The sequence below is a fragment of the Haliotis rubra genome, unplaced genomic scaffold (genome assembly GCF_003918875.1).
Source record: "Haliotis rubra isolate DU_JTF1 unplaced genomic scaffold, ASM391887v1 Scf122, whole genome shotgun sequence".
Lineage (NCBI taxonomy): Eukaryota > Metazoa > Mollusca > Gastropoda > Lepetellida > Haliotidae > Haliotis > Haliotis rubra.
The window spans coordinates 1,430,005-1,455,412 of record NW_025765137.1 but is presented as its reverse complement, the minus strand read 5'-3'; the positions used below and the strand labels follow the sequence as shown (position 1 = coordinate 1,455,412).

Sequence of the window (25,408 nt, the reverse complement as noted above, 5' to 3'; positions counted from 1 at the left end):
ATACATGCAGTTAGACAGTTTATGTGGAGATTATTTACTCTTTCATTCATTTATCAAAGGTGAGAAAATGAGGAAGTTTTGTTTGAAAAGGAATGTTAAAGACTCTTGAACATCGAATAAAAACGTCAAATTGATTACATGATAATGCATTCACATTCTGTCTATTCTTTCAAAATATTTGAGTTTGAATGGAAAATATTCACAATGAACCGTTTCCTTGTTACTATTTGGAAGCTTGTTAGGTCGGATCGAAAATAACATCCTTAACAATTCCGATAATTTACAAAAGGAAATTAGATGCATTTGAAAGCAATTAAACAAATACAAAACAAAACAATAAACAACAACAAATAGCTCATGTCCCGCCGCAAACTTTAACCGTTACATTAGATTAAATTAAATATTGCTGGGAATGCCACTATGACCAAGCGCAGACCTCCTTTAATTGTGTTGTAACAATTTGTTCACTCTGTAACAATTTTTTACTAGTCCGGGTCTGATAAATACCTGATCTGAGGGATGTTTATATAATTTAGAAAAGAAGAACCAAATATTAATTTATAATGATTTTGTGTCACGCAAACACTGTATAAACTATGTAGTACAAGCCTTAACTGTAGCTCCGTACTGGTTCTATCTCACCTGCTGGAGCCCTGTAACTATTTTCCAGGTGTTGTGATGATGAGAGGGATGTTGGAGGAGTGGCTGCCGCCTCCGCCGCCGCCGATAGGGTAGGGGATGGGGACAGGGATGCCGTGCCTGGCGTGGTGGCTTCTGTGGTTAGCGTTGTGACAGCAACAGCTCGCGTCGGAATAGGACACCAGCATTGCTGAAACAAGAAAATTACATACTGAACGTTTGACTGTAATGTCCAATGAATGTAAATACTAACAGGCTCCAGTAAGCTGATCATGAGAGGTACTTTTATAGTTTTATTGGAACAAGGAACATAATTCTGACTCCTGACTTTGAAGGTTTCTTGTCTTGACACTCACTTTTTCAACGCTAAAACTGACAGATAGAAAGTTCAAAGCTCTACATAACTCTCGATTTATAGCCATCTAACTATTTTGGGAGATTGAAAGCACGAAATCTGAAATTAGCTGTTTAAGCATCTTTCTTCTGCTCCCTTGTGACATACTGTTCCGTATTTCGTCCAATCAGAACTTCAATGACCGTTTTCAAGATGGTTTCGCCTCCATATAGGGAACTAACGCCAGCTTCGACTTATTGTCGTTTGTGGCAAGTGATATTTTCTCGACTCGAGTGTCAACTAGCGTATAATCAAAGGTATGTTTCATCCACTTCGGTATCAAGCCTAATTCTCAGGATTTGTGTCTGTTGTGAAAAGGCGATATCCATTCAGATCGCTTTTCTAATTTCTGTCACAAAGATGGCTGCCATGGCCGATCAGATAACGAAAACGATTTGTGATTTTATTCCTGGCTAACAAATTGAAACAGTACAACGGTGCAGTTTAGTGCATTTCACTCTTGAAGTAACAGGGGCAGTGAGGTTCCCTAGTGGTTTAAGAACCCACTGAAGAAACGCGTTCTATTCCCGAAGGTTGCATTGTTTCAAGCCTATTTCTGGCTTGACACTGTTGGAATATTGCTAAAAGCGGCGTAAAGTCATACTCACTCGTTTATATAACAGATGTATACAGATTTGGGCGGCTACACGATACTTTTGGACATGGCTTCGACACTACGACAAGCATAGACTGATTCGACTTATACTCTCATCCTACCCGTGAAGGTCCAGGTTAGAATGAACCTACAGTAACCCATGCTTGTCGTAAGAGGCGACTAACGGGATCGGGTGGTCAGGTTCGCTGACTTGGTTGACACTTGTCATCGGTTCCCAATTGCGCAGATCGATGTTCATGCTGTTGATCACTGGATTGTCTGGTCCAGACTCGATTATTTACACACCGCCGCCATATAGCTGGAATATTGCTGAGTGCGGCGTAAAACTAAACTCACTCACTATACTCTCACCCGGAGTCCCCACAGGTATAGGGTTGATTAAGTTGAGGACTTACCCACGATAGTGGCCAACAACCAACAGGCGCTCGTTACACTGATGCCTTTCATATTGTCGTTGATCTTCAGAGTGGACGATCATTGCTGATATTGTCATTTATATACACAATTATAGGTGCACTTACATGCACATACCGTTTGGGTGTGGAGTTATCACTTTTAACACAACTCTGTAGGCAGGGTGCTCTCATAATTTTTTCAATAAAGCGTGCATATTTTATTGTAAATTTTAAAAGGATTACATAATAATACCTTGTTTGTGCATTCCACATTAATATTTAATAAGCTATACTTCCCTGTTAAAAAACAAGTCATTAAAATGATATCATTTCCCCAAAATACAAGATAATATTAATTTGCACAGCCACACTTTATCTGACGTGAATATGGCTCTGTCCAACTCTATTGTTCTGTAACATGGTGTCGGGCAGTGTTCAACTTCAGCCAGTAGTTGGTTCTCGTGTACAATCTTTGTTTTGGATTAATTTGCTGACTCAGTTTTTATTATACTTGTGGTAAATAAAACTTTGATTTTCCTGGCGAGTACTTTCTGAATACCTGATGAGACCGAAACATTGGTCCAGTGGATAGAGCATCTGACTAGAGGGTCATGAGTTCGATCCCAAGCCGCGTCATGCAAGAATTAAAAAATGAAACTTGTTGCTACCTTGTCCGGAGCTGGGTATTATATTATATACAATATACCGTACATATCCGGATAATGGTATCAGTTGAAAAGCAGTTTATTTACTCATCGACCAGTGGATTTTTTCATTCCAGTTATCGTTCTCAACTCCCTCGGGAATATAAAACCAACTTCTCCTACGGTTGCTGACGGTTTTTACGTCATATGTCGGTATCCATTCCCTGCTGACCTGTAAACAGTGTTGGTCCTTGGCTGAATATCAACCTGGTCTCATGCTAAGGGGGTTAAAACAAGGACTGGCTAGTTTGAAAGCAGAATTCTGTGTCTGAGAGGGTTGACCACGTTACATTACGGAAAAACACTCTAACACTAACACACCCAAACACACTAACACACTCACATACACGAAAACAGTCACCCACACTAAAACTAACACACACGTTCACACTCACTAACACACTCAAATACACTAACAGTCACAGATACCCACACACACTCTCTCTCTCTTTTTCACACACTCAAACACACTAACAGTCACAGATACATACACACTCACACAAACTAACAAACACAGAACAGAGTAAAAACACACACACACGCACGCGCACGCGCGCGCGCACACACACACACACACACACACACACACACACACACACACACACACACACACACACACAAACTCCGCTCGCGCTCACTCATGCATATTGCTATATGTTGCTAAAGTACAAATGGTCTTGAATACTGAATAACCTTGGTGAGTGGACGAGTTGTTAGTTTCATTGCAGACTGTCGCTTCCGGATTAGCAGGGCCTCACTGAATTTCACGTATTTCGTTGTATTAAAAAAAGGCGCATGTTTAAACGGCTTATACATTTTTGGAATAGGACAGTTCTGTCAATATTACAGATAATCCCGTGTGACTATTGCATCCATTCCACAGCCAGGCGTGGCAGCTACGACATACATGCGCATTCTGCACTGGTGCACTCTGCATGGTAGGTGAGGATGGGGACGCACCATGCACATCCTCATCTGTGTTATATAAACATCGTGTGTCGTATTACAGCATTCTAACGTCTACGACAACTATGAAGGTTCTTGCGTGTTTGTTCGCCTTAGTGATGATTGGTAAGTTAAATATAAGATAATGTTGGTATTTTTAATTGTTTGTTTAACGCCGCACTTAGCAATATTCCAGCTATATGGCGGCGGTCTGTAAATAATTGAATCTGGACCAGACAACCAAGTGATTCACATCATTAGCATCAATCTACGCAATTGGGATACGATGACATGTGTCAACCAAGTCAGCGAGTCTGACCACCCGATCCCGTTAGTCACCAGTTACGACAAGCATGGGTTACTGAAGACCAATTCTAACTCGGATTTTCACGGGTTATATTTCAGATAAACCCGGTTTGGATTACTTTATTCATGAGATTGATAAAGATGGTGTAGGCTTTAAAATCATGTAATCATGTTTGGTAATGTCAGCATATCGGAAAATGTAATTAAGATTCGTGTTAGAGCATAATAGTGTTTTTTTCGTGCCTAAGAATCCATTAATTTCATGACATGGATATATATTTTTTCATTTTCTCCCTTTCTGATGTAAGGTGTGTCAATGTATTTTCTATTCTACGTGCCAAATTGTTTAGGATGATTATATGAATGCGTCATTTCTGAAGAGGTCTCAAGAAAACAAGATGCGTTTTTGTCTTAAGTCACACTGACACGTCAATTAGAAATGTTCGGCTCCTTTAGGGAGTAATGGTAACTGTCCTAACACTACTGACATTCCTGTTCGACTGTCTCAACCCCGCTTGTCTGGTATTCCAGTGTGCATGGTGTCGTCATCAACGGCGTGTGGTTGTGGTAGTAGCAGCAGCCACAGCAGTCACCATCACTCTCACGGCATCATGATGCCCATCCCTTATATGGTGGGCGGCGGCGGCAGCAGTCAAAGCCACAAGAACTTCCTGCCCATCGTCCTGACAACTGCTGGTTAATGCCGCTGTGGTAGGTACGCCCTTGTCATAACTTGAACAAATTGAGTATTGAATATACGAGGGGATATCAAAAAGTTTTGAACCTAAAATACTTCTGATATGTGCATGATAAAAAGAACTGTATGATACTGAAGAATTGTTATATCATTCACATAAACGTAATATTGACATGCATATGTCGCTAGTTTCCGGTCACGTGACATCTAATCGCATGTACCCCCATTGAACATGACTTGTCCATTTCTGCCGTTTCAAAACCTTTTGATAGCCCTTCCTGTGGTGCTTTTTGAAATTCACATATTCAATACAATGAAATTGCGTCGTTGGACAACGACCAAATGACAGTTACTCAGGTCAGTCTCAGGACGATAATTTTGAAAATCTAAGCTTTGAAAAGCTCAGACCGCTCTGTACAGATAGGTTCAGGCTGGTATGATCAAGGGTGAATAAGTCTAACTTTGCCCTTTCAAATTGTACAACTGTAACAGAGAAAGCAGATATCAAACATTTCACCATAGAGTGTGTGAAGAAGTGTTACTGGACGAGATTGAGAGGACAAATGTTTGTGATTTAAATGTTTGAATCCATCTTCATTGCAAAAGATATAATTATTTAAATCGTGCGACAAAAGAATTAGGCAGGTGCTTTTATTATCAATATTATGTATATGATAACATTTATTTTGTGTATCTGTATTTATAGAAAATGCAGTTATATTTACGTTTTAGACGTTCACAGGTATCTCCTACATAAAACTTTTTTCTTGCTTCATAAAGATTACAACAGATTACGTTAACTTTCTATAACATTGCTTGTACAGTAATGCGCCGAATTACGCCCCCTTAGATGCCAGGATCCGCAATTATTGGTTCTAATCCTATATTCGTCCTCATTATGATCCCTGATTTGTCCTTATGCAACTGACACAGAGTTAAAAGTGACGTTGACTCTAAAAGTCATTTACTCGAAACTTGATACGAAGTTCTAGCTGGTAAGTTTTAAAAGTATGTTAAGGATGCGTTAAATCGCAATTTCAAAGTGAACAGTTGATGATTAGTTGAAACGATAATTCTTCTTTCCTTTCAAGGTGAACTCTACGGGTACAGTTGGATCCACGGAGAGTTTCGTTCACCTACTTCATCTGAACACCCCTTTCTTCATCACCCCATTAATGAATAGCTACTTATCACAATCACGCTATATTCTGTGTCTTTCCTTCACTTCATGTGGACTAAATTGTGGATATACGTCCAATATTTGTAGTGTGCCCGCCCTTGACTGGAATATTGTTGACTGCGGCGTAAAACCTCACTCATTCACTCACCTTGCTTCACGATGAGTCCAAAGTAAGTTAAATTTGCAATTTCAATAACGGTTGAATTTGAGTGAGTTAGAGAGTGTTGTCAACAATATTGCAGTGAATCGGTAAATGGCGATTCTGGATCAGGCAAACCATGGCTTCATGAGAACCAGGAAGCAACAATCCGGGGGGCCACTTGCTCGGGGCATCCGAGACTGGTCTCTTTATAATGCCAGCACCAACACGTGCCCGTGGGTTTCACCTAACTACTGCACATCTGAGGCCTGCATCAATTTGGTCTTTAAAACTGTCGTAATGAAAATGGAATACCGTTAAATGAGGCGTTAAGCCCAGTTCGCGGACTCCATTTATTACTTAAATTGAAAATAATATATACATATATTAGTATAGATCATAAGTTAATACTATACAGTCAGACCGCGTTAATCCGAACACTTCCGGTTTACAAAAACGTTCGGATAGAGAAACGTACGGACTACTGAAACGAGCCATTATGTTCATCACTACAGTAGAGTTACTTCCCTTTGACACACCGAGACAAGAACATCAGAATGTATACATGTACATGTATCAAATGACTTTATTACAGTTTGGATCACAATCAAAACTCTGAAACTCTCTCGGGTTTAAAGAAATCGCCAATGACAGTGGTGTTGGGAGGCAGGAAATGAACTTCCACGTTACCAGTTCGTAATAATGGATTGGTTGATTAAGGGCCTGTGCAGCAGCTCGGTGGTAAAAGTTTTTGCTGGTGATGCCAAAGATTCGGGTTCGAGTCCTCACATGTGTGAAGAACATTTCACGTGTCTCTTGTCGTGATATGGATGTACTGTTAATGATAGCAAGGTGAAGGCCACTTGTACTTGATTGTTTGAAAGGCAATCAGAAAAAAGCCCTATATATAACGTCACAATGTATATATCTCCAGATATAGGTTATGTCGACCAGCTCGTGGCTGGAGATTGGTGCATGGTTTAATCTCAGTAATCAGCATTTATATTATTGTTATCAACTTTATGCAAGACTTGTATTTCAAATATCATCAATAAAACTACACATCAACAGTTCAGTGCTCTTGTTTTTGGTGTCAAAATATATCCAAACGTCAGTTTTTTTATGAGACCAGAAGACATAATGTCCAATAAACGAATTGTAACACTATGAAACGTCCTGGACCCAGTCAATACCATCTTTTACTAGTTGGGGCTGTGGGGGTAGCCTAGAGGTTTAAGCGTTCGCTCGTCACGCCGAAGACACGGGTTCGATTCCCCACATGGGTACAATGTGTGAAGCCAATTTCTGGTTTCCCCCGCTGTGATATTGCAGGAATATTGTCAAAAGCGGCGTAAAACTAAATTCACTCACTTATTTACTAGTGACCACATTGAACCCTAATGATTTGTAAATTCTTAATGCATCATTAATGGCGGAGGGGTGGCCTTGTGATTAAAGCGTTGGCTCGTCACCGTTCCGTTTTAGAAACTGTTATCGTGTGAAATAAATTTAGTCTAAAAGAAAATGTAATCTTAGCCATTCATTTGGTGTTGAGCATATGCTAGAGTTACATCTACCGCCACGTTAGTGAGGCTGTTACACGTATGTTCCAGAACAAAAGCGTATACATAGTTTACTTGTAGGTTTTTACCAACTTGTAAACATCAACACTCCTCATCACTGAGAGATTATACACAAAAAGGGACATAACTCCCGTGCGCATGTGGATTTCTTTCGTGAAGTCAGTTCAAGAAAAGGACAATTTCTATGAATTGTAAACTGTGTTGCAAATGTTTTGTGAAGGTGTACTGTAAGTTTACCACAGTCCAATGTTATATAACTAGTTGGGTCTCCAAAATCTCCTTTGAATACAAATACAAAAACAATACATTTTCAGAAAGAGTTTTAATTGCAGAAGGTAAACAGATACAGGTATTCCAGTAAATCTACGACAGTTGTCTTGCAACCAACTGACACACGTGGCCAGCATCGTGTTGATAGCTGTACAGGTGGTTGCCATGGAGTTCATACTGAAACAAAGGAAAGGCAAGATTAAGTAACATGCCGTGATCAGACAACTTGGTCCTTCGCTCCAAAACATTAGATGCTGGTAAACTCCGGTTGTAACGAACTCAAAGACCACTATTTTTAGTTCGTTATAACCGTAGTTCGTGATTCAAACTAAAATTTTGAGAGAAAGTGTCCGGGAAAAGAATAGTTCGATATATCAGTTAGTTCGTAAAAAGCATGTTTGTTATGAACGTACTTTACTGAATTGTTGTGTTGACCGTTGTTCGCTTTAACCAGCCGTTGTCAGGACGATGGGGAGGTAGTTGGAGTGGCTGTGACCGCCGCCGCTGCCGCCCATCATGTAAGGGATGGGCATGGGGATGCCGTGGGAGTGATGATGGCTGCTGTGGCTACCACTGTGACAACAGCACGCCGTCGTCGACGTCACCAGGCACACTGGAAAAAAAAGAAAGAGGGACTGTAAGCAAATCATGGAGATATATACATACAGCCAACCACCCGATTTCAACGCCATTTACACCAACAGCGTCGCTGATATTAATGCTTCGTGATTAGTTGCGGTGGGCTAGCCGAGTGGTTAAAGCGTTCGCTCGTCACGCCGAAGACCCGGGTTCAATTCCCCAAATGGGTACAATGTGTGAAGCCCATTTCTGGTGTCTCCCGCGTCATATTGCTGGAATATTGCTAAAAGCGGCGTAAAACTAAACACACTCACTCCCTGCTTCGTGATTGACCGAGGGAGACAGGTGCCGCCGACAAAAGTTCCATTATGGACCACAATTATGGCTATACAACGTACGCCAGAGGGTCTTACGAACCTTGGGAATCTTCAGGTGGACAAGCTAACCTTTAGACCTCAAGACTACCCCAAAGCCCATTGAGTAATAGCTGAAGAAATATACCTAAATGTCACTCTGTCAAAAAAGAGTTAGCCGACATGCGTCCAAACAACTTCTAAGTAGCTTAGCAGCTTTATCATATACACGTTCATTAAATTAATAAAATTGAAGTTACATTTTTTTAACAATACTAACCCAACATGATCACGGCAAAAAGGAAAGCTAGGCACTTCATGTTGAGATGACAACAGAAAACTGAATGATAAACCAACCACAGCTCCTACATTTATACTAATCTGTTAAATTCCGGGCCTCGCTGGGTAAAGACGAATTAATCCGGATTTAACCGAGGGAGGTCTCATTGCGTTGATTCCCAGCAGTGGGTCATGGAGCGATATACTGTGTGTTACGATGTCAGGAATGATGTCACACCCAGAAATAGGGAAGTGTTATATTTGTGTTATATTAGGGATACACAATCATAATTACAACATTTGGTTCGGTATATAGCTTGTGGTGGTGAATGAGTATGTGAATTTAGTTTTACGCCGCATTTAGCAATTTTCTAGCAATGTCACGGCGGGGGACACCAGAACTGAGGTTCACACATTATACCCGTGTGGGGAATCGAACCCGGGCCTTCGGCGTAACGCTTTAACCACTGGGCTACCCCGCCACCCAATTAGACCAACATATGTGACATATCTAATTTGTTTCTTATGCATCAGTGACTGGACCATTAATCAGTGGTACAATATGTAACAACAGTAATCATCATTTGGCAGCATAAACGATTAGAACCTAGTTTTGCTGTTGTTTTTTAAAAAAATTATGACTTTTCCTTCTTTGGGTCCATTTGGACGCATTTTCAAAATATTTAACGAAAGCATCAACATCACCATCACACAGTGATACCAGTGGTGGCGAAACGTTTAGGTTATCCTGAAACACCGGTTGCACCAATCACACATGCAAAGGCAAGGCAACTGGTCCCCTGGACACAAACACGGGAATATATGGTACAAGTTAAAATTACATCGGCTATGTTTGTTTGTTGCCGAAGTGTCATGTTTGAATTGTACTTCACTGATACATGGAACCTTTTTGACCACGAGTAGCATAACCTCCTTAGAAAGAGCACACAAAATTGTACCTCCAAGGTAATGAAATGTAGACAACCTGCTAAAATGTCCGACACACATATGGAACAGCCGACTGTTATAAAGTCACTTCTCTTGTCGCAGTCTGGTTAGTTTTTTAAATTCTCGGGTCTATGCATGCAGTAAGATTCAAATAGGAATGCATTTGTGAACGCTGAATACGTGCATTTGACACACACGTGTGGTTTAACATTCTGCTGTGCATGTTTAGTATTAAATGTGCAGAACGAACGTCGGTTACAATGAACTATAATCAGCGCCCCCTTATGCTCGTTTTAGCTGTAGTTTACAATACGTAAAATATATTTTTCAGTTGAAGTCCGACACTCGTCATTAAGGAAATCTTCTGCATTACTTCTGAACTTTACAACAAAACACCTAGATGAATGACTGGTTTAGTTGATCTATGTATCAAAATCCCACTCTACCCTTTAACGCCGGGGCCTATGTAATTCTACGACACTTCCTTCAACACATTGTGTTAGTTGATCTATGTATCAAAATTCCACTCTACCCTTCACGTCAGGGCCTGTGTGATTCTACGGCACTTCCTTCAACACATTGTGTTAGTTGATCTACGTTTCAAAATCCCACTCTACCCTTCACGTCAGGGCCTGTGTGATTCTACGGCACTTCCTTCAACACATTGTGTTAGTTGATCTACGTATCAAAATCCCACTGTACCCTTCACGTCAGGGCCTGTGTGATTCAACGGCACTTCCTTCAACACGTTGTGTAAATAGTTGTGTAAATACTTGCTCAAAAATGCACTTTGTATTCTGGAATGTGTCCGGACTTTTATCAAAGCTTGATGATTATGACTGTTGTCATCGAGTTGACTTAAACATGGATCAACGGTTTTCATCTCAAATCTCTTTTTTGCCAACTATATCATTTATACAAAGGATGCTGAGAAAATATCTACCGCCGGTAGACTGTCTGGAAGCATTCTTGTACTTATAAAGATATTCTATCCTAATTCGTAAAATCTGTTGAGGTGTTTGGGCAGTTTTATACATTTATATAATGAATGGAAGATGTGAGGGTGATCAGGGTGTGGGTGATTTTACATTCTCTGGACACAACGGGGCAATATTGATTATGTAATATGTTCTCGGGAGCTATTTTAACACTGAGAGTGAGTGAGTTTGGTTGTACGCCGCTTTTAGCAATATTTCAGCACTATTACGGCGGGGGACACCTTAAATGGGTTTCACATATTGTACGCAAGAGGGGAATCGAACAATTTCACCACTAGACTATCCCGCCGCCCCTATGAATGTTGAAGTAAAGAGTGTTTGTTATTGGCATTTGTTTGTATTAAATAAGCAAAACACCCCTGTCACTATTGGTCTTACTTGTAATTTTAAATTTAGAAAGAGTGACACCTGCAATACCCCCGTGACTCTGTTGGTCTTACTTGTAATTTTTCAATTTAGAAAGAGTGACATCTGCATCATATCAAATGTTTGTTACGTGCAACCAAACATATTTACTTCACAAAAATCACAAACAAACCAGTAATTTATCTAAAGGAAATTATTACTAGACGGCTCATGTTAAATCGTGAAACTTTCTTTGTGTGAAGACTTATCACTGAGGTGCTTTGAGTTATTTTTGTTCCTTTGTTTCGAATTCGGGGACTGGGATTATGTTATGTAAGTTGTCTACTTGCTCTTTATCTGTTCCAGCAGTACGCTTGGTCGCAAGCGAGCGTTTGATCCTGGCTTGGGATATGTGCACCAAGTTCCACAAAATCTACGTACGTCCTTTCTCAACCTGCTTTTACATTTGGGAGCAAACCATTTTAAAACGGGGTGACGGGTTTAGGGATGTGAAGTTTGAGTTGAGCATTTTAAAAGACATATTTATAAACTCAACTTATTTTCGTCCAACATTAACATGCATACAATTGTTATACATCTAACTATCCGTAATTTAAGTCTTTTTCAATGTAACAGTCTTCTGAAAATCAGGTGAAAGTTTAATAAACGCTGTTATAAATTCAAATTTCACTTCATGTTTCTAAGCAGACATTTCGAAAAATGTCCTATATCGCCTTTCCCACAATGTGAGGCAAGCAAATACAGAATATGCAGGAAGTCATGGGTTTGATCATACTTGGTACCCCCGCTACCCTCTGAATAGCAAATGGTTGCCCCTCTGTCTTGAAGTACATAAAAGGAACCCTACAACATACTGACGTCATTCAGTACACTGCTTTTTCACTTGCTGTACTGTTGCTGAACATTTTTCCCATTGTGGGTAAGCCTATTGCTTTGTATTTGCTCGTCATGCCGATGGCCCGGGTATGATGTTTGACGCACATTTCGGAAGCCCGTTGTCATGATATTGCTTGAATATAGCTAAAGGCGGCGTTAAACATACTCTCTCACTGTATTTAAAGAACTCTACCTAAGTAGGAAGTGTTTTTATGATGCTTATCCAGGACTTATCCAGACGGAACCCTGGTAGAATCTGGATTTCAGCGTCCCTCCGACCCCCTTCTGCTTCTCCGGGTGATCGAAGGGAGTCGTTACATGGGAAGACAAGAATGGATCAGGTAGGCAAGCTTTCTAAACATAAACATAGGCTTGTTCACGATTATGTATACAGCAATGTAGAAATGGGTGGGTGTAGGGGATCACAAGTTAGTCCCTGTTATTTCACCAGCTGCAAATAATGCCATTGATTGTAATAATAATAATAATAATAAGTGTTCTTGTATAGCGCACAAATCAAACTGCAAGGCAATTCTCTAGGCGCTAAAAGATAGAGTGATCTGAAGAAAGGATTAAAGTTCATAAGCTTGTTTAAAAGGAAAGTTTTCAGTTGGGACTGGAAAGATTCCACGGACGCGGGCTTGTCGGATGTGAAGAGGCAGTGAGTTCCAGAAAAGGGGAGCTGTGTAAGAGAACTGTCTATGTCCATATGACTTTAATCTGACCTTGGGGACATTCAACTGACAATTAGAACTTGATCTTAAAAGCCGTGGTGGGACATATTCACTGAGGAGATCTTTCAGATAGATTGGAGCTTTGTCATGGAGGCACTTGAAAGCGAGAGTGAGGATTTTATATTCTATTCTCTGCTCGTGGGCAGCCAATGTAAAGCGTATCAGCAATGGTGTAATGTGACTGCGCTTTGTTGACTCGGTAAATCAATCGCGCCGCAGAGTTCTGAATCCTCTGGAGCTTGGACAATAGATCTTGGCGGATATTTACAAGAAGACTGCAGCAATAATCCAAACGTGAGAGAACAAGTGAACGAACTAGGTGGTGAGCTGCATCAAATGTCAGAATATCACGAATGGAAGCAATATTTCTGAGATGAAAATAGCATGACTTACAAAACAGAGTTTACGTGTTTCCATGGATAAATTTGAGTCTAGAAAAACACCAAGGTCTCTTTCACGGAATCACTGACAGAAAGGAACTTTCTCATTACCCACTACCAACGAAGACACATCCACCTTAGCAGTGCTACTGGGTGATCCACACAGCAAAACCTCGGTCTTACTGTCATTTAATCTCAGCTTCCTTTGTATCATCCATGCTTTGGAGTCAAGGATACAGTCTTCGATTATAGACATATCGGCTGGAAGTGAGTCCGGTTTAGTGGAACGCAACAGCTGGGTGTCATCAGCATATGACTCGTACATCACAACATGATGCCGAATGATATTGCCGAGATTCTTCATATAGAGTGAAAAGAGAATGGGCCCAAGAACGGAACCTTGTGGCACTCCGTATGTAAGCTGATGCGTACACGATTTCACGTCTTGAATGACCACAGATTGTGTCCCTATTATTGAGGTATGAGACAAACCATCCAAGAGCTGTGCCATGAATACCAAATTCTGTTGTTTTCAGACACTCAGTTAATTGAACATGGTCAATGGTATCAAAAGCCGCTGATAAATCAAGCAGCGTTAAAACTGTAACATAGCCCGCATCAGCTGCAGCAAGAAGTCTCTCCATCACATGCAGAAGTACAGTCTCTGTGGAATGATCGGAGCGATATGCAGACTGATGCACGTCATAGAGATCATTCACGGTCAAGTGATCAACAAGGCGTACCTTGATTGCCTTCTCAAGCAATTTTGATATGAAGGATAAATTAGAGACAGGCCTATAGTTCGATGTATATTTTGTTGAATTTATTCGATATTAACCATATTTCCATCATGCTTTCTGTTAAGAGAATATTATTGTTTAATTTTTGTACTATGTACTATAGGTAGAGTTACTAAATTCGGGGTGGGGGTGGTTTTGGGATGGTGGTGGTGGTGGTGGTGGGTTCAGACCAGTTGTTAACGCGTTCGTTCCTCATGCCAAATGCCCGGGTTCGATTCCCACATGGGTACAATGTGTTGGTGAAGCTCATTTCTGGTGTCCCCCGCCGTGATATTGCTGGAATATTGCCACAAGCGGCGGAAAATCCAACCCAACTCACTCACTCATTACAAAATTCCCTCATCAAAATAATAAGCACATGTATAGCAAACAGCATTACATAGATACAATGGTGTCCACCCATTTGTGAGAACTCCCAGTTGTGAGACACATTAATTAATAGTTCAGTGCACATAGCTGGTGTTTCCACATCCCTACAATGACAGTGGGATCAGTCCAGCACAGTACCCACAGGAGGCATAGTCCATTGATGAGTTGACTAATGAAACAGATTATCAAAGATTTTATTTACACAGAAGAAATAGTTCATTGAATATTTTATTTATTCAGAAGAATATGTAATTATGATAACACATTTTTATTGACTATTATGAAGTTTGAAAGTCATTTTGGTTTAAACATATTTTATTATTATTTATGAAAATGAATTGGGATTGGTGAAGTATTACTGCTTATGTTAACACCGCTCCCATGCAACTTAAAATATAAAATGAAATGGCGGATGTGACGTCATCAATATTGACTATTGCATAAATATATTTTAAGTACATATAAATATATACAGATTGCATCAAATACAACTATTCTCTAAGTAGTCATAATTAGAGACTTACAGTTGTGTGTGTCTAACAAGCTATTGTAGGAATATAAATCAATCACGAGAAGGTTGTTGAGTTAATTTCAGTATTTCCCAGTGAAAATTGGAAGGTTGTGATGATATAATCGTGGACTTATTCAACTATTTTCTGGTTAATACAAGGAGTAAATTCTTTGTTTCCGTTCAAAATTATCCAGGTTATAACGGGAAGTTGATATCCACAAGAGCAACATGCACTGTTTATTAAATGCCTGTTATACGTATCGGCGTTTGGGTCGCTACATCTGAGCCTGAGGCAGCAAATGAACGATTTGACAAGAACAATTAGGTTTGGCATAAGGGGCATTTCGACTGTTAGAGTTATTTCAGAGTTATTTCTTAAACTATAGCTTGTAGTTTCGGAGACGGAGTAAATCTGAGTAGGTAAATTAATTTCTCTTGATCACGAAGTTACCTACACAAAGTGTTTAATTATTAAAGACATTTACCTGAGTATGTTAAGCTCCACAAGATTCAGTTACATAGCAAATCAGTAATTAGCTAGGGTGAATCCATTCTATCAGACAGGGAGTATGGTGTGTTTTCGTTGTTAATTACCGACTCCACTGTCTCATAACTGGGAGTAGACGGATACAATTGTACATGAGAAGAAATAGGTTTAATACCTGGGAGATATATGAGTGAACATATAAGACTTCTCTGTGCTATTGTCTTTAAAACCAGAAAGTTAAATAAACCTGGCCTATCATTACTAATTGATCTCCAAAACATTTATATGTACGATATGTGAAGTCAGTTTGTCCTCTGTCGTGATGTCGTTGGAATATTGATAAAAGCGGTGTAAAACCATACTCTCTCATTCGTTACTCACTCACATCGTGACCTGAATAACATTAATGATGTAAATGCCTTTCGTTTCTGAAGGTGAAAACAAAACGTTCACACTTTAATGAACACGCATGCCAAGACATATTGAAGTCAATTCGATGCCTCGTCAAAGAATCACAAGCAATGTATGTATATAACAATTCACTATTCTCACATCGTGTTCCAGGTCGACCGTATGTTGACGTGATCGCTGTACTCGTGTCTCACGTTAACCTTGGTGCTGACATCGGGTGTGACACTTTCAACGACTTTCGACAACATCAACCTCACCGTCTTATCTACTGCGGCTGCTCCATCAGGACATCTCCCAGTCAGTTATAATGTTCATATTTGTATTTTATTAGGTTAGGGGTTAGGTTAGAGTCGATATACTATTCATCTATGTATTTTGTTATGTTAGGGTTAGGTCTAGGTTGAGGACTGTAATTGGCTGCAGTGTCGATATAATATTCATGAGTTATTTTCATTGGGTTAGGTTTAGGTTTTACTGGGGTTTAGACCCGATATAACATTTATAAATATGTGCATTTTGTTATGGGTTAATGGTTTTACTGGGCTGCATAGCCGTTATAGTATTTATAACGAGTTTTTGTTAGTATTTTAATGGGCTGCATAGCCGTTATAATATTCATATGTGTATGTTTGAAAGGTTAGTGTTAGGGTTTTAATGGGACATAAGAGCATTTCATATTCATATGTGTATTTTAATGGGACGCAGAGCCGATTTAATATTCATCTGTTTATTTTTGTGGGCTTCAGAGCCGATAAAATATTCATATGTGTATTTTCATGGGCTGCAGAGCCGATTTAATATTAATATGTCTATTTTCATGGGCGCATCAGAGCCGATAAAATATTCATATGTCTATTTTCACGGGCTGCAAAGCCGGTTTAATATTCATATGTGTATTTTCATTGGCTTCAGGGCCGATAAAATATTCATATCAGTGTAGTTTCATGGGCTTCAGAGCCGATAAATATTCATATGTGTATTTTCATGGGCTGCAGAGCCGATTTAATATTAATATGTGTATTTTCGTGGGCACACCAGAGCCGATAAAATGTTCATATGTCTATTTTCATGGGCTTCAGAGCCCATAAAATATTCATATGTGTACTTTCATGGGCTGCAGGGTCGATGTAATATTCATATGTGTATTTTCATTGGCTTCAGAGCCGATAAAATATTCATATTCATATGTGTATTTTCATGGGCTGCAGAGTCGATAAAATAGTCATGTGTATTTCATTGACTGTAGTTTGGTTACAATACCAGAATTGGTTTGTTAGAATTGAAAATTTTAAATCAGAAACTGGATGGTCGAATTGGTTAAAGCGTTCGACAGTGTGAAGAAGAGTAGGCCTGTAGAATAACTTAGGTCCATTTAGGGTTTAACAAACTATTTGTACTGACACGCTTTCTAAAAAGTCATCATTGTGAGTGCTTTAATTGTTTATACATACTTCCTTTCAAACGTTTAGACTCACTAGTGTAAATATAGCAACTTATTTCAGGCAACTGTTCTAAACTACATTTTGCAAAATATTCGTACTGTTTAAAGGTACTGTTTACACATGAACTGATATATTGTAAAACAAATTCGTAACGTTGAAAAGATTGTTGTCATGAGTTCAATAAATGATACAAATCAGTGACAATTGCTGAATTCTTAACAACACTTTACACCAAAACGCAGTTGTTCACATGCATAATATTTACACAAACATTTCAGCAATTTCAGCATGATCAATATTCATCAGTATTTTCATTGGGTTAGGGTTAGGTTTAGGGTTTAATGTGGCTGCAGACCCGATATAAATTCATATGTGTATTTTGTTAGATTAGGGTTAGGTTTAGGTTAGGGTTTTAATGGGTTGCAGAGTCGATATACGGGTTGCATGAGTCGATATTTCATGGGCTGATATGTGTAACCTTGGTGCTGACATCGGGTGTGACACTTTCAACGACTCTCAACGTCAACTTCATCACCCTCATCGTCTTTCTCATCTTCTGCGGCTGCTCCACCGTCCTTATCCGACCGATGATCGTTTAGGACTAGGGTATATTTCCTACCGGAATATCCGGGGTGTGTACATTTTGTCTTGAGCTGGGGGTAGGTGTCAAGAACAGTTTATAATAGGACATCTTCCAGTCAGTTTGTTTCTTTCTGTATATACTCGTCGGTCTGTTGCTGGAGATCAATTCTAACCCGGATCTTCACGGCTTAATGTGTGACCACTGTTTTGGCGTTACTCCCCATCTGCACTGACACACTGACACTGACGTCATTCAGTGCACTGTTTTTCGGGGTGATCGAAGGGATTCGTTCTTGTCCCATGGTGGTTCCACAGTCGGCTCCCAGTTAGGTAGCAGCCGACTGTACTAGGATTAAGGTGTACGTACCCAGGCCACCCTGTCTGGGGGGCTGTTGCAGAAACATGCCCAGCTAGTTAGTGTCTTCAACAGTCGTGGTCAGAACTGTTAGATTAGGGGTTAGGATAGATAGGGACTCCCCATGACTCCCCATAACTTAGGGCTAACCCACCATTCTTAGTTGCCCCAGTAGGTAGTTCCGAGACCGCGAATCCTGTCCTTATCACCTTGGGGAGGCGGTGTGGTGGGTGGCGTCAGTGTCAGTGTGTCAGTGTAGATGGGGGATGCAAGGCCGAAATAGTCGTCACGCATTAAGTCGTGAAGATACGGGCTAGTGTTGGTCTTCAGCAACAGATCGGCGAGTACATGCAGGAAGCAGGAAAATGACTGGGAGATGCCCTGATGTTAACCGTTTTTGGCACCTACCCTAAGCACAAAATGACAAAATGTACACATCCCGGATATTCCGGTTGGAAAAATGCCACAGTCCTCAGCGATCATCGATCGGATAAGGACGGTGGAGCGGCCGCAGAAGACGAGGTAGACAATGAGGTTGACGAGGTTGACGTTGAGAGTCGCTGAAAGTTTCACATTCGATGTCAGCACCAAGGTTAATGTAGTAAGCAAATGAACGTGACCTGTAAATTTTAGGTGATAGGATAGACAAAGTTTGGAGTCCATTGTTATCTCAAAACTATAGTTCGGGTTTTAATGGGCAGCGTCGCCGATATAATATTCATATTTGTATTTTTAATGGGGTGTAGTTTTAATGGGCTACATAGCCGTTATAATATTCATATGTGTGTTTTCATGGACTGCTTAGCCGATATAATATTCATATGTGTGTTTTAAATGGATTAGGGTTTTAAAGGGCTGTATTTTAATGGGCCGATACAATATTCATATCTTTGTTGCATTGACTGTAGATCCGTTACAATACCAGAATTGGTATGCTTCAATTGAAATTGGTATATGTGAGTGCTTAATTGTTTATATATGTTGGGGCAATGTGTCCGTTTTGCACGCCTGCTACTGTAAACCCTCCAGTAGAGGTAGTGTTGCATACGTTGAGGGAACACGGTTCCAGAGCTTTTCACAAAAGTGTTTTTACCTCTGGTTTTACGTGTCGGGCTTCAGCTACCATCGACCCTTTTCATATGTACGGTTAATATACACACACTTATTGTGTGGTTGCAGGCATGATGCCGACGGTTTTAGCAACAAGTATATAGAATTGTGCTTTCCCGTTCTTCACGCCGTGGTGACAAATATTGAGGTTAAAAGGAGTCTAGAAATATTGGAGGGATTTTGATACTACTGGTGGGACGAGGGGTGTACTGGTGGTGAAAGGTTAAAGGTTACTGGTGTATGGAGGGATAGTGTATATGGTGTAGGTTTCTGGAGGGATAGAGTGTACTGGTGGTGACGAGGTTAAAGGTTACTGTGGTGTATGGAGGGATAGAGTGTACTGGTGGTGACGAGGTTAAAGGTTACTGGTGTATGGAGGGGGATAGTGTACTGGTGGTGATGGTTAAAGGTTACTGGTGTATGGAGGGATAGAGTGTACTGGTGGTGACGAGGTTAAAGGTTACTGTTGTATGGAGGGATATAGAATAGAGTACTGGTGGTGGTGACGGGGTTAAAGGTTACTGGTGTATGGAGGGATAGTGTACTGGTGGTGACGGGTTAAAGGTTACTGGTGTATGGAGGGATAGAGTGTACTGGTGGTGTGAGGTTAAAGGTTACTGGTGTATGGAGGGATAGTGTACTGGTGGTGGTGGTGTGAGGGGTTAAAGGTTACTGGTGTATGGAGGGATAGTGTACTGGTGGTGACGAGGTTAAAGGTTACTGGTGTATGGAGGGATAGTGTACTGGTGGTGACGAGGTTAAAGGTTACTGGTGTATGGAGGGATAGAGTGTACTGGTGGTGACGAGGTTAAAGGTTACTGTTGTATGGAGGGGATAGTGTACTGGTGGTGACGAGGTTAAAGGTTACTGTTGTATGGAGGGGATAGTGTACTGGTGGTGACGAGGTTAAAGGTTACTGGTGTATGGAGGGATAGAGTGTACTGGTGGTGACGAGGTTAAAGGTTACTGTTGTATGGAGGGATAGTGTACTGGTGGTGACGAGGTTAAAGGTTACTGGTGTATGGAGGGGAGTAGTGTACTGGTGGTGACGAGGTTAAAGGTTACTGTTGTATGGGGGGATAGAGTGTACTGGTGGTGACGGGGTTAAAGGTTACTGGTGTATGGAGGGATATAGTGTACTGGTGGTGACGAGGTTAAAGGTTACTGGTGTATGGAGGGATAGAGTGTACTGGTGGTGACGAGGTTAAAGGTTACTGTTGTATGGAGGGATAGTGTACTGGTGGTGACGGGGTTAAAGGTTACTGGTGTATGGAGGGATAGTGTACTGGTGGTGACGAGGTTAAAGGGTGTATGGAGGGATAGTGTGTATGGAGGGTTAAAGGTTACTAGTGTACTAGGTGGTGACGAGTTTAAAGGTTACTGTTGTATGGAGGGATAGAGTGTACTGGTGGTGACGAGGTTAAAGGTTACTGGTGTATGGAGGGATAGAGTGTACTGGTGGTGACGAGGTTAAAGGTTACTGGTGTATGGAGGGATAGTGTACTGGTGGTGACGAGGTTAAAGGTTACTGTTGTATGGAGGGATAGAGTGTACTGGTGGTGACGAGGTTAAAGGTTACTGGTGTATGGAGGGATAGTGTACTGGTGGTGACGAGGTTAAAGGTTACTGGTGTATGGAGGGATAGAGTGTACTGGTGGTGACGAGGTTAAAGGTTACTGGTGTATGGAGGGATATAGAGTGTACTGGTGGTATGGAGGGATAGGTTAAAAGGTTACTGGTGTATGGAGGGAGGAGTGTACTGGTGGTGACGAGGTTAAAGGTTACTGGTGTATGGAGGGATAGAGTGTACTGGTGGTGACGAGGTTAAAGGTTACTGTGTGTATGGAGGGATAGAGTGTACTGGTGGTGACGAGGTTAAAGGTTACTGGTGTATGGAGGGATAGAGTGTACTGGTGGTGACGAGGTTAAAGGTTACTGTTGTATGGAGGGGTATAGTGTACTGGTGGTGACGAGGGTTAAAGGTTACTGTTGTATGGAAGGATAGAGTGTACTGGTGGTGACGAGGTTAAAGGTTACTGGTGTATGGAGGGATAGTGTACTGGTGGTGACGAGGTTAAAGGTTACTGTTGTATGGATGGAGGGGGAGAGTGTACTGGTGGTGACGAGGTTAAAGGTTACTGTTGTATGGAGGGATAGAGTGTACTGGTGGTGACGAGGTTAAAGGTTACTGTTGTATGGAGGGATAGAGTGTACTGGTGGTGACGAGGTTAAAGGTTACTGTTGTATGGAGGGATAGAGTGTACTGGTGGTGACGAGGGTTAAAGGTTACTGGTGTATGGAGGGATAGAGTGTACTGGTGGTGACGAGGTTAAAGGTTACTGGTGTATGGAGGGATAGAGTGTACTGGTGGTGACGAGGTTAAAGGTTACTGGTGTATGGAGGGATAGAGTGTACTGGTGGTGACGAGGTTAAAGGTTACTGTTGTATGGAGGGATAGTGTACTGGTGGTGACGAGGTTAAAGGTTACTGTTGTATGGAGGGATAGAGTGTACTGGTGGTGACGTGAGGTTAAAGGTTACTGTTGTATGGAGGGATAGAGTGTACTGGTGGTGGTGACTGGTTAAAGGTTACTGGTGTATGGAGGGATAGTGTACTGGTGGTGACGAGGTTAAAGGTTACTGGTGTATGGAGGGATAGAGTGTACTGGTGGTGACGAGGTTAAAGGTTACTGTTGTATGGAGGGATAGAGTGTACTGGTGGTGATGAGGTTAAAGGTTACTGTTGTATGGATGGGATAGAGTGTACTGGTGGTGACGAGGTTAAAGGTTACTGTGTGTATGGAGGGATAGAGTGTACTGGTGGTGACGAGGTTAAAGGTTACTGGTGTATGGAGGGATAGAGTGTACTGGTGGTGACGAGGTTAAAGGTTACTGGTGTATGGAGGGATAGTGTAGTGTACTGGTGGTTAAACGAGGTTAAAGGTGTACTGGTGTATGGAGGTTACTGGGATAGAGTGTACTGGTGGTGACGAGGTTAAAAGGTTACTGTTGTATGGAGGGATAGAGTGTACTGGTGGTGACGAGGTTAAAGGTTACTGGTGTATGAGGGATAGTGTATAGAGTGTACTGGTGGTGACGAGGTTAAAGGTTACTGGTGTATGGGGGATAGAGTGTACTGGTGGTGATGAGGTTAAAGGTTACTGTTAGTGTATGGAGGGATAGTGTACTGGTGGTGACGAGGTTAAAGGTTACTGGTGTATGGAGGGATAGAGTGTACTGGTGGTGACGAGGTTAAAGGTTACTGTGTGTATGGAGGGATAGAGTGTACTGGTGGTGACGAGGTTAAAGGTTACTGTTGTATGGAGGGATAGAGTGTACTGGTGGTGACGAGGTTAAAGGTTACTGTGTATGGAGGGAGAGAGTGTACTGGTGGTGACGAGGTTAAAGGTTACTGGTGTATGGAGGGATAGTGTACTGGTGGTGACGAGGTTTAAAGGTTACTGGTGTATGGAGGGATAGAGTGTACTGGTGGTGACGAGGTTAAAGGTTTCTGGTGTATGGAGGGATAGAGTGTACTGGTGGTGACGAGGGTTAAAGGTTACTGGTGTATGGAGGGATAGTGTACTGGTGGTGACGAGGTTAAAGGTTACTGATAGAGTGTATGGAGGGATAGAGTGTACTGGTGGTGACGAGGTTAAAGGTTTCTGGTGTATGGAGGGATAGAGTGTACTGGTGGTGACGAGGTTAAAGGTTACTGGTGTATTGAGGGATAGAGTGTACTGGTGGTGACGAGGTTAAAGGTTACTGGTGTATGGAGGGATAGAGTGTACTGGTGGTGACGAGGTTAAAGGTTACTGTGTGTATGGAGGGATAGAGTGTACTGGTGGTGACGAGGTTATAGGTTACTGGTGTATTGTGGGATAGAGTGTACTGGTGGTGACGAGGTTAAAGGTTACTGGTGTAATGAGGGTTAAAGTGTACTGAAGTGAGGTGAGGTGAATATCGGGTTTCGCTCATATGACGGCGTGCATGCGCGTGTATGTGTATGTGTATGTGCTGCTGCTTGTACTTGCGCAGATTGTAAAATATTTCTCAAACTGAACATTCGTGTAACCTTACTGTCATACCCCAAGGGGAATTTGAAATGAATTCGCTGAAAAATATATGAATGACCAAAAATGTCACACTAAACTATTCCCAGAGATGTGAAATATATGCCCAATGTTAAAGAACAAAGTTGATTAGTTACATACAGATATATAGTTACATACAAATACGATATTATTGTTTTGAAACTCGTAGCGATTTATAATTACATTTCCTAAAACTGTTAGAAGCGCCCGTACAATCTCCACAACAAGCCCGCAAGATCGCCCCAAATACACTCAGTTGGCCGCATGAGAGCCGTTATGTCAACAAACGCACGTAATTCATGAAGATAATACAAAAAGCAAGGGAATTTTACCAAGACTTTTTATTATGGAAGAAAAACAAAAACTAACATTCTGTAATATTGTTTTCTTGCAACCCGTCAGCTTTTCGAAGACTTGTTAAAACACGTGACCAGCGCATGTTGATGGACAAACTGAAAGTAGAGGGTTGTGGTAGAGTCCAGTCTGAAACAAAGGAAAGGGAAAATTGTGGCAAAGCATGAATCGATATTACGAACATCTTCCTCCTGTCATTGGTTTCGATAACACCAACCAACCAATCCACCTAGCCTGACCACCCAATCTATATACAGTTGCTTCTTGCGACCAACACAGGCACCTGAGACCAATGGCTTCCTGTGTTCAGTAAAATGAGGTCATGTGTCGAACTCATGCGGATCGTCGGATATGTGTCGAGTTATATGTGTCGAGTTATATGTTGTGTCGACAGAAGCTGGGTGATATTACATTGCACTGCTCATACGGATTATGGGGAATTAACCAATCAATTCTTCTCTAGTTCGAGACAATGAAGGTCGAGGTACCGACGTTTCACTGTATTCGAGATTGATGTAAGTTGCCTTACTGTCAGACCCGATTTCCCCACATGGGTACAATGTGTGATGCTTATTTTAGAGCATCCCCATTGTGAAGAAGCTGAGCTATTGCTAAAGCCGGGATGAAACCATACTTAATGGGTGAGTATTGTTTTACTCCGAAGTGGCGGTGAGTAGATTAGTGGTAAAAGCGTTCGCTCGTCACACCGAAGGCCTGGGTTCGATTCCCCACATGGGTACAATGTGTGAAGCCCATTCCTGGTGTCCCCCGCTGGAATATGGCTAAACGCGGCGTAAAACTAAAGTCATTCACTCATTAGCATTACGTCAATGGACTCCAGAAATGGGCGTCACAAACTGTACAGATGTGGCGAGTCGAACCCGGCAAGTGTCATCTTTGACTGAGATACATACCACAGCGGACTTAACCAGCCGTTGTCAGGACGATGGGGAGGTAGTTGGAGTGGCTGTGACCGCCGCCGCTGCCGCCCATCATGTAAGGGATGGGCATGGGGATGCCGTGGGAGTGATGATGGCTGCTGTGGCTACCACTGTGACAACAACACGCCGTCGTCGACGTCACCAGGCACACTGGAAGAAAAAGAACATTGGACTGTGTTCAAAACCTGTTAATAATTGACAGACAGTACCTTAACATCATTTAGCTGCTAATATCACCGATATTCCAAAAATCAAGCTATAGCAAGGTGAGTAGACACATTGAAGTCGTGTGGGGAATCGAACCTATTTTTTGGGTTGAATGAGCCAACCTTTAAACTATTGGGTTTTAACCATAACAAGACAGTGGGCGCATTGACGTCCTGTGGGGATAGGAAAGCGGTCTTGACTAAGCAGTACATTATGCTGACGATAAGTTATATTAAACAAATTAATCCATAATGTTTATCGATATGTCTAACAGAGCATTGTCTTTTTCGTAATTAATTAATTAATTTAACACACAATAAAGCAAGCCCATAGCAATTAGTATTCATTACTATTCGTTTTGTTTA

At 41.3% G+C, this 25,408-nt stretch overlaps 2 long non-coding RNA genes across 5 annotated transcripts; one reads left to right on the top strand and one right to left on the bottom strand.

Annotated features, from left to right (window-relative positions):
- Positions 1-19,848: 19,848 nt before the first annotated feature.
- LOC124265915 lies at positions 19,849-22,502 on the top strand. 4 transcript variants are annotated; one of them, XR_006895586.1, is made up of 3 exons: positions 19,849-19,889; positions 20,807-20,924; positions 22,450-22,502. It is a non-coding gene; the product is annotated as an uncharacterized LOC124265915 (long non-coding RNA). The 4 variants fall into 4 exon arrangements; XR_006895587.1 differs by lacking the exon at positions 19,849-19,889 and adding an exon at positions 19,954-19,995; XR_006895585.1 differs by lacking the exon at positions 19,849-19,889 and adding an exon at positions 20,397-20,440.
- Positions 22,503-23,865: 1,363 nt separating this feature from the next.
- Positions 23,866-24,947, bottom strand: LOC124265914. Its single transcript, XR_006895584.1, has 2 exons — positions 24,810-24,947; positions 23,866-24,024 (listed from the first exon to the last, which is right to left on the bottom strand). It is a non-coding gene; the product is annotated as an uncharacterized LOC124265914 (long non-coding RNA).
- Positions 24,948-25,408: the final 461 nt, after the last annotated feature.